The 10,087-nt window shown below is 45.1% G+C and overlaps 1 pseudogene; it reads right to left on the reverse strand.

The window, feature by feature from the left end:
- Positions 1 to 480: 480 nt before the first annotated feature.
- Positions 481 to 4,688, reverse strand: LOC129864758 (uncharacterized; annotated as a pseudogene).
- Positions 4,689 to 10,087: the final 5,399 nt, after the last annotated feature.

Consider the following 10,087-nt stretch of genomic DNA (forward strand, 5'->3'; position numbering starts at 1 on the left):
GAGAAGTTCCACTTCCTGTTTGTATTTTTTCTAGGGGTGCCATATTTTCAACCAAGGGCTGATTCAAAATACCAGAGACATGTGGATGGGTTTGCACTTCCTACGGCTTCCACTAGATGTCAGCAATCAACAGAACTAAGTCTGATGACTCTAATGTGAGGGGGGGTCGAATTAGAAAGAATTTAGTATCAGGTCCCATGAGGTGACCATGCATTCACCACGCGCGTTCACGTGAGAGGCAGCTGTGTTCCATCTCTCCATTGAAGTCAATGTAATTCTCTGGTTGGAACGTTATTCAAGATGTATGTTAACAACATTCTAAAGATTGATTCAGTACATCGTTTGCCATGTTTCTACTGACTGTTACGGAAATTTTGGACATTTTGTCACGTTATAGTGGTCGCGCTTTGAGACTTTGGTTAGGGTTTTGGTAAACAATTCGAATGTAGCTAATTTGACATTAAATAACGGACATGAACGAACAAGTCAAGCATTTATTGTGGACCTGGGATTCATAGGACTACATTCTGATGAAGTTCATCAAAGGTAATGAAACATTTATCATGTGTTTTCTGGTTTCTGTTGAGTCTAACATGGTGGCTAATTTGGCTAATCATCTGAGCTCCGTCTCAGATTATTGCATGGTTTATATTTCCGTAAAGTTTTTTTGAAATCTGACACAGTGGTTGCATTAAGGAGAGGTATATCTATAACTCTATGTGTATTACTTGTATTATCATCTATATTTATGATGAGTATTTCTGTTGAAACGATGTGGCTATGCAAAGTCACTTGATGTTTTTGCAACTAGTCAACCTAGTCGCCTCAATGTAAACTCAGATTATTATTTTTTTTTTATATAAATATGAATTTAATCAAACAAAACATGCATGTATTGTGTAACATGAAGTCCTATGAGTGTCATCTGATGAAGATCATCAAAGGTTAGTGATTAATTTAATCTCTATTCTGGTATTTGTGAAGCTATATTTAGCTGGGAAAAATGGCTATGCTTTTTTGTGGTTTTGTGGTGACCTAACATAATCGTTTGTAGTGCTTTCGCTGAAAAGCCTATTTGAAATCGGACACTTTGGTGGGATTAACAACAAGATTACCTTTAAAATGATATAAGACACATGAATGTCTGAGGAATTTTAATTATGAGATTTCTGGTTTTTGAATTTGGCGCCCTGCACTTGGACTGGCTGTTGTCATATCGGTCCCGTTACCGGGACATTCTGGTGAGTGCGTGTACTTCGTTATTTATCTCCGGTAATGGTCTCCGGTATTCTCCGTCTTAAATTTGATCATTTATTTACATAATAGGGTACCTGAGAATTGATTAGGAACGTTATTTGACTTGTTTTGAAGAAGTTTATTGGTAACTTACGGGATTAATTTGTCTGCATTTTGAACGAGGGAAACCGGTGGATTACTGAGTCAAGCGCGCCATTGAAACTTACTTTTTTGGGATATAAAAAAGGACTTTATCAAACAAAAGGGCCATTTGTTATGTAGCTGGGACCCTTGTGATTGCAACCTGATGAAGATCTTCAAAGGTAAGTAATTTATTTTATCACTATTTCTGCCTCTGCTTGGTTGGAAAATGTATGTAATGCTTTTGTATGCGGGGAGCTGATAATCGCATGGTTTGCTTTCGCCGTAAAGCCTTTTTGAAATCCGACAAAGCAGCTGGATTAACAAGAAGTTAATCTTTTAAATGATGTATGACACTTGTATTTTCATGAATGTTTAATATTACGATTTCTGTTATTTGAATTTGGCGCTCTGCAATTTCCCCGGATGTTGGCCTGGTGGGACGGTAGCGTCCCAATGATCCGTAAGAAGTTAACAATGTCTACACTGTATTTCTGATCAATTTGATGTTATTTTAATGGCCAAAAAAAACGTGCTTTTCTTTCAAAGACAAGGACATTTCTAAGTGACCCAAAAACTTTTGAACGGCAGTGTATGTATATTGTAGCTAATAAAGTAATACTAAGTGTATGGTGTGTAGTAAGTTGTTAGTAGCCCATGTGCCTCACCCTAATAATTTGGTCCCTCTTCCCCTCTTAATTTTGCCTACTGTTCTGACTTGGTGGTGGACATGTAGCCTATAGTCAGTTTTAGAGAAATGTAATCATTGAAAATTGTAAGAGCTTTCATTGTCTGCTTATATGACCCCTATATTTATCCTACGATTCTGACTTGGTGTACAGGGAGAAAACTGTAAGAACGGCCCATGTTCTGAATTATGTCGCTGTACATTTCAAAAGTGCTAAACAAATACAGTGCCTTCGGAAAAGTATTAAGACCCCTTGAGTTCCCCCCCCCACATTTTGTTACATCTAAAGAAGAGTAAAGTTAAAGGCCTCTACAGGCCTCTTGCTGAATTTATCTGAAATAACATTGATCTGAATTTTCCGTCGGTGTCCATTTTGAAAGTGCTGAACGAAGGCCTACCTCGTCGCAGCTCGTTTTCTTGAACTTTCTTATTCTTAGAGCTGAGTGTTAGATTATAAATAAATAGAGTAAAACTCACGGATAAATAGAGTAAAACTCACACAAGCACATATATTTATACCTTCCTATGCGGTGTATCGTCCTTGCAGATCTAGACAAGCAATACATCTCTGTTTGCTAGACTTTAGTGACTCCTGTTCTTTCTCACCTCAGCCCCAATTCCTCACTCCTCCCCAACTCACGGCTGTCCTACCATCTGACCTGACCTCAGCCCCAATTACTCACTCCTCCCCAACTCACGGCTGTCCTACCATCTGACCTGACCTCAGCCCTAATTCCTCACTCCTCCCCAACTCACGGCTTTCCTACCATCTGACCTGACCTCAGCCCCAATTCCTCACTCCTCCCCAACTCACGGCTGTCCTACCATCTGACCTGACCTCAGCTCCAATTCCTCACTCCCCCCCCAACTCACGGCTGTCCTACCATCTGACCTGACCTCAGCCCCAATTCCTCACTCCTCCCCAACTCACGGCTGTCCTACCTTATCTGTTGACTGAAACCAAACTGTGGCCCTTCTCCTCTCCAATAGGATACCTGAGATTTAACAATAACATGTTGTGACAGATTGTACGTTTTCTGCATTGCTCCCTCAGTAACATGAATAAAGACATTTCATATTAGAACCCATCATAAGTGTTAATGATGTCAGAACAAACATTATGAATTTACTGGACATTAATGTAATAATGTTTGTGTATGGTTCAAAAGTCTAAACTAATGTTGGTGTTCGTTATTATTGAAGGACAATGCGGTTCTCATCGACTTACACAATTCCACAAGGAGTGGAAACATTTGTTTAAGCAAGTCAGCCATATCAGCAATGTTTTTTTAAAAGGCAGTAAATGAGACTGAATGTTTTGCTGCCAGACAAGGCTTCGCTGATAACCAGGTGTAACAGTGGTAAGGATTCACTCCATGGTGCTGAAAATAAAGCTCTGTTGTTGGGACAGCTTTATGTCGGCCCTAACCGTTTGTGGGCATCGTTTGCCACCGTTACAGTGCAATTAATGTATAGTTTAGTGTTGTGTTGTGTGGTAAGCATTCCCCCCCCCAAAATGTTGAGTTTGCCCCACTGAGAGCCTCAGTGCTAAAATTGCCACTGCTCATGTTGAAACTTTTCCACCAATTAACGTTTTAAACTCATCCGGGCCAACAGCCAACGTTGCCAGACAACGTGTGGAGCCTGAAGCCAGTAGGAAACGCCTTCTAAAGAGCAGCTTCAGGGAGTTAGACTTCAGAGTCCACCGGGGGGAACGCCAGGTTATAGACCGCCCTCGTCTGAGCTCGTCTATAACTCCAGAGGCTCCGGTTTGACCGGGAAGCTGTTGGTGATGTGGCTCCCGTTAACGGGTACAGGGTAGTTCTGAGCCCAGTCTCCCATATAGAACGGCTTCTGTTTGATGATACAGTCTTTCTTAATGTCAGTCAGCAGCAGAGAATCAACTTTACATCCACCTGGTGATCCAGAGACTGACCAGACAGCAGGGACAGCTGCTCCAAGCTGCCCGAGGGGGAAGGCATCCTGACCGGGGTGGGAGAAGGGGTTGTGGTCGCAGCCCTGGCAGCTCCTGTTGAACTCGGTCTTGACCACCACAGGGGAAGCAGGGAGAGTCTGCATGTCCTCCCCAGTGAAAGGAGATGGAATCTCGGTCAGAGCCTGGCTCCAGTTGCCACTGGATGGATGGAGAGTAAAGCGAGGGAGAGACAGCGCTCATGGCCGAGCAGGTTGAGGCAGAGGCCGAGAGGGAGGCAGAGGAAGTCCCGGCTGGTTACCTGGTCCTCCAGCGTGCAGATCTCAGCTATCTTAGTGATCATGTTGAGCAGGGCTTCTATGCTGCAGGATGGTACCGTCCCCGGTAACAGCTCCCTGGTGTAGGCAATAGGAGGGGACAGGGTGTCTGAGGAACAGTCACTCAGTTCGGAGAAGAAATCTGAGAGAACATAACCTGAGAGATGAACCTCACCACTATGGTTATTATCATTATATAAACTGATAGGCTACATAACACAGTCAGAAAGCAGTGGGCAACAGGGAACATTACATTGCGTAATTAACATATACTTTATTTTATTATAGCCTCTATGCATCTGCATTACAATGCGTAATTAACATATTCTATATTTTATTATAGCCTCTATAGATATTTACAAAACACTTGCATAATAGCTACTAGCGAATGCATATAATTTCTTTATGAGTGATGTATTCAAATGTTATTCAGAATGCATTGATGCCTTGATCCTTGTAGTCAGGGGTTAGAATCTAGAGAGAAACCCACCTTGTAGTCAAGGGTTAGAATCTAGAGGGAAACCCACCTTGTAGTCTGGGGTTAGAATCTAGAGAGAACCCACCTTGTAGTCAAGGGGTTAGAATCTAGAGAGAACCCACCTTGTAGTCTGGGGTTAGAATCTAGAGAGAACCCACCTTGTAGTCAAGGGGTTAGAATTTAGAGAGAAACCCACCTTGTAGTCAAGGGGTTAGAATCTAGAGGGAAACCCACCTTGTAGTCAAGGGGTTAGAATCTAGAGAGAACCCACCTTGTAGTCAAGGGGTTAGAATCTAGAGAGAACCCACCTTGTAGTCAGGGGTTAGAATCTAGAGGGAAACCCACCTTGTAGTCAAGGGGTTAGAATCTAGAGAGAACCCACCTTGTAGTCAGGGGTTAGAATCTAGAGGGAAACCCACCTTGTAGTCAGGGGTTAGAATCTAGAGAGAACCCACCTTGTAGTCAGGGGTTAGAATCTAGAGGGAAACCCACCTTGTAGTCAGGGGTTAGAATCTAGAGAGAACCCACCTTGTAGTCAGGGGTTAGAATCTAGAGGGAAACCCACCTTGTAGTCAAGGGGTTAGAATCTAGAGAGAACCCACCTTGTAGTCTGGGGTTAGAATCTAGAGGGAAACCCACCTTGTTGAGCTGGAAGTGCGACATCAGATTCTGTACCAGTCCATCTGACACTGTCCACCCAGGGGCTGCTCGCCTCCTCAAACTCTGACATTGACAATGTCTTCCTCTGTGAACAGCATGTTGACAGATCCGCTCTCAGTTAAATGAGAAGAAACGATGTGCTAAATCCAGAGGTAATCGATCAACCAATCAATTAAGTGATTGATCAATTTCCATAAACAGATATCCCGATGAATCGTACATACGATGTGGGGATTCCCTTGTAGTGGTGAAGATGAGTCCTTGGTTGTAAGGTTGGCTGTATTCCATCATTGGAGTCAATGTCGGAATGATAACCGGTTGCTCATGCCTCTCACTTTTTATACTTTTCTGGTTGCTAGGTAACCTCTCCTCCCGCCATTGGTTCGACGTCTGCGAGGATTCCCCCGCTGTGTAGGCTTATGCCCAAACATGGACAGAGGATGTGATGCGGGGTATCCCCCTCCATATAAAGACACAGGTGTGTGATGTATCAGAGGCTTCTGAAGATCTGTGTCTGTACTGAAACCAGGGCAAAGCATCAGAGCGAGAGACACATAGCAGGTTAACCTACATGTCGGTTTGAAGGGTGAGCTACAGTCAGTTTGAAGGGTGAGCTACAGTCAGTTTGAAGGGTGAGCTACAGTCGGTTTGAAGGGTGAGCTACAGTCAGTTTGAAGGGTGAGCTACAGTCAGTTTGAAGGGTGAGCTACAGTCAGTTTGAAGGGTGAGCTACAGTCAGTTTGAAGGGTGAGCTACAGTCAGTTTGAAGGGTGAGCTACAGTCAGTTTGAAGGGTGAGCTACAGTCAGTTTGAAGGGTGAGCTACAGTCAGTTTGAAGGGTGAGCTACAGTCAGTTTGAAGGGTGAGCTACAGTCAGTTTGAAGGGTGAGCTACAGTCAGTTTGAAGGGTGAGCTACAGTCAGTTTGAAGGGTGAGCTACAGTCAGTTTGAAGGGTGAGCTACAGTCAATTTGAAGGGTGAGCTACAGTCAGTTTGAAGGGTGAGCTACAGTCAGTTTGAAGGGTGAGCTACAGTCAGTTTGAAGGGTGAGCTACAGTCAGTTTGAAGGGTGAGCTACAGTCAGTTTGAAGGGTGAGCTACAGTCGAATTGAAGGGTGAGCTACAGTCAGTTTGAAGGGTGAGCTACAGTCAGTTTGAAGGGTGAGCTACAGTCTGTTTGAAGGGTGAGCTACCATCAGTTTGAAGGGTGAGCTACAGTCAGTTTGAAGGGTGAGCTACCATCAGTTTGAAGGGTGAGCTACAGTCAGTTTGAAGGGTGAGCTACAGTCAGTTTGAAGGGTGAGCTACAGTCAGTTTGAAGGGTGAGCTACCATCAGTTTGAAGGGTGAGCTACAGTCAGTTTGAAGGGTGAGCTACAGTCAGTTTGAAGGGTGAGCTACAGTCAGTTTTAATAGCAGTATACCAAAACACAGCTTAGCTTGTTGTTAATCCACCTGGCGGGTCAGATTTAGAAAAAAAGCTTTACAGCGAAAGCAAACCAAGCGTTTGTGTGAGGACATCGATCAGTAGACCAAACATTACAAACAGCTAGCAGCAAAGTAGCTTCACGAGTAGTGTCACGAAAGTCAGAAAGGCAATAAAATTAATCGCTTACCTTTGATGATGTTCAGATGTTTGCACTCACGAGACTCACGAGACTCACGAGACTCCCAGTTACACAATAAATGTTTGTTTTGTTCTATAAAGATTATTTTTATATCCAAAAACCTCCATTTGGTTGGCGCATTTTGTTGAGTAATCCACAGGCTCGTGCAGGTCACGACGGGCAAACGAAAATTCCAAATAGTATCCGTAAAGTTCGTAGAAACATGTCAAACATTTTTCATGATCAATCCTCAGGTTGTTTTTAACATACATAATCGATAATATTTCAACCGGACGGTAAACTTTTCAATACAAGAGAGAAAGAAAATGTCTAGCTACCAGTGGCGCACGCATGAACAAATCTAAGGACATCTGGCTGTCCACTGACGCGATGGGATCATTCTCGCTCATTTTTCAGAATAAAAGCTTGAAACCATGTCTAAAGACTGTTCACACCCTGTGGAAGTCATAGGAAAAGGAATCTGGTTGATATCCCTTTAAATGGAGGATTGGCAGGCAATGGAACGCAATGGAACGGAGTAGTTTCAGAAAAACAACACTTCCTGGTTGGATTTTTCTCAGGTTTTCGCCTGCAAAATCAGTTATGTTAAACTCACAGACAATATTTTGACCGTTTTGGAAACTTTAGAGTGTTTTCTATCCTAATCTGCCAATTATATGCAAATTCTAGCATCTGGGCCTGAGAAATAGGCAGTTTACTTTTGGATTGTTATTTATCCAAACATCAAAATACTGCCAAGATGAAGACCCTGACCTGGTGGGGGGCGCTAGCTGGGGAGGGATGAAGACCCTGACCTGGTGGGGGACGCTAGCTGGGGAGGGATGAAGACCCTGACCTGGTGGGGGGGCGCTAGCTGGGGAGGGATGAAGACCTTGACCTGGTGGGGGGCGCTAGCTGGGGAGGGATGAAGACCCTGACCTGGTGGGGGGCGCTAGCTGGGGAGGGATGAAGACCCTGACCTGGTGGGGGGCGCTAGCTGGGGAGGGATGAAGACCTTGACCTGGTGGGGGGCGCTAGCTGGGGAGGGATGAAGACCCTGACCTGGTGGGGGGCGCTAGCTGGGGAGGGATGAAGACCGTGACCTGTTGGGGGGCGCTAGCTGGGGAGGGGTGAAGACCTTGACCTGGTGGGGGGCGCTAGCTGGGGAGGGGTGAAGACCTTGACCTGGTGGGGGGCGCTAGCTGGGGAGGGATGAAGACCCTGACCTGGTGGGGGGGCGCTAGCTGGGGAGGGGTGAAGACCCTGACCGGGTGGGGGGCGCTAGCTGGGGAGGGGTGAAGACCTTGACCTGGTGGGGGGCGCTAGCTGGGGAGGGATGAAGACCCTGACCTGGTGGGGGGCGCTAGCTGGGGAGGGATGAAGACCCTGACCTGGTGGGGGGGGTGCTAGCTGGGGAGGGGTGGCTCCCAAACGGCATCATCCAAATCCTCTGCATCCTCCATTCTGTGGTAAATAAAATTAAGGGATGTATTGTTGTAAGACAATAATGCCACACTGAAATTAGGGGATCACTATTGTAGCTATGGCTATTCTCAAGAACAAGCAAGCCTCTATCATAGAAGCTTGTTCAACTGATCGAGCATTCCACTGCTATCTACTCAAACCATTGTCAATAAGCGCTGATTTAATCACAAGTGCATTATAATGGATTGGAAGTATAGTGAAATGTTCCATACGGACAACAAAAAAAAGCTTATTGAAGCTGATTAAACAGCATGATCATTACACAGGAGCACCTTGTGCTGGGGACAACAAAAGGACACTTTAAAATTGTGGCAGTCGTCTCACACCACACAATGCCACAGACGTCTCAAGTTTGGAGGGTGGGTGTAATTGGTGTGCTGACTGCACGAATGTCCACCAGAGCTGTAACCGGAGACTTGAATGTTCATCTCTCTACCATAAGCCGCCTCCAACGTCGTATTGGAGAATTTGGCAGTGCGTCCAACCAGCCTCACAACCCGCAGACCACGTGTAACCACACCAGCCCAGGACCTCCACCTCGTCTGAGACCAGCCACCCGGACAGCCAAGTAGCCTATGCTAACGTATCAGCATAATAAAGTCTATTTCTAAAAACGAATCTTTCTCGTTATAACGTGATAACGAAATAACAATAAAATAGACTTCACTCATTACTATTATATTACTATATATTATTATACTCATTGTGAAGTGTTTGGATTCTTTCAGAAGGGGAATTCTAGAACCAGAACTGTTCTATTGGTGAGAGAGGAGATGTGACACTCAATGTGGAGGAAGAGGGCTGGGAACAACTCTGAGTCTGTAACCATGGTGCTACTGGTAGGCTGTGTTCCTCCTAAAAACACGGAGACTATCAAAACACACATTGGGTCAAATGCAGAGTGTATGTGAGAGCCATGTCCTTGTATCTCTCTGGTCTCTAGCAGCTATACAGACTGCTCGTCTCTGCTCTCCTCACCTCTCTTCTCGTCTCCTCTCAGTATCTCACCTCTCCTCCCATCTCTTTCTCTCACACACACAAACTCTCTCTCTCCTCTCCCCCTAGAGCAGCGCTTCCCTCTCACCACTTACATCTGTTATGGTTGTTGTCTTTCCTGCTGTTCTGGTTCCAAGGAGACAGAGAGAGGCTAACTATGTTTGCTTTGCTTAGCAACCTTGACTGACTGGTGGGTTAGGGTTACACAAGGCTGAGAGAGAGAGAGAGAGAGAGAGAGAGAGAGAGAGAGAGAGAGAGAGAGAGAGAAAGGATAGAGAGAGAGCGAGAGAGAGAGCGAGGAAGGAGAGAGAGGGAGTGAGAGAGGAAGGAGAGAGAGAGAGAGAGAGAGAGAGAGAGGAAGGAGAGAGAGAGAGAGAGAGAGAGAGAGAGAGAGAGAGAGAGAGAGAAGAGAGGAGAGAGAGAGAGAGAGAGAGAGAGAGAGAGAGAGAGAGAGAGAGAGAGAGAGAGAGAGAGAGAGAGAGAGAGAGAGAGAGAGAGAGTGAGAGAGAGAGAGAGAGAGAGAGAGAGAGAGAGAGAGAGAGAGAGA

The sequence above is a fragment of the Salvelinus fontinalis genome, chromosome 11 (assembly GCF_029448725.1).
Source record: "Salvelinus fontinalis isolate EN_2023a chromosome 11, ASM2944872v1, whole genome shotgun sequence".
NCBI classification, from domain to species: Eukaryota; Metazoa; Chordata; class Actinopteri; order Salmoniformes; family Salmonidae; genus Salvelinus; species Salvelinus fontinalis.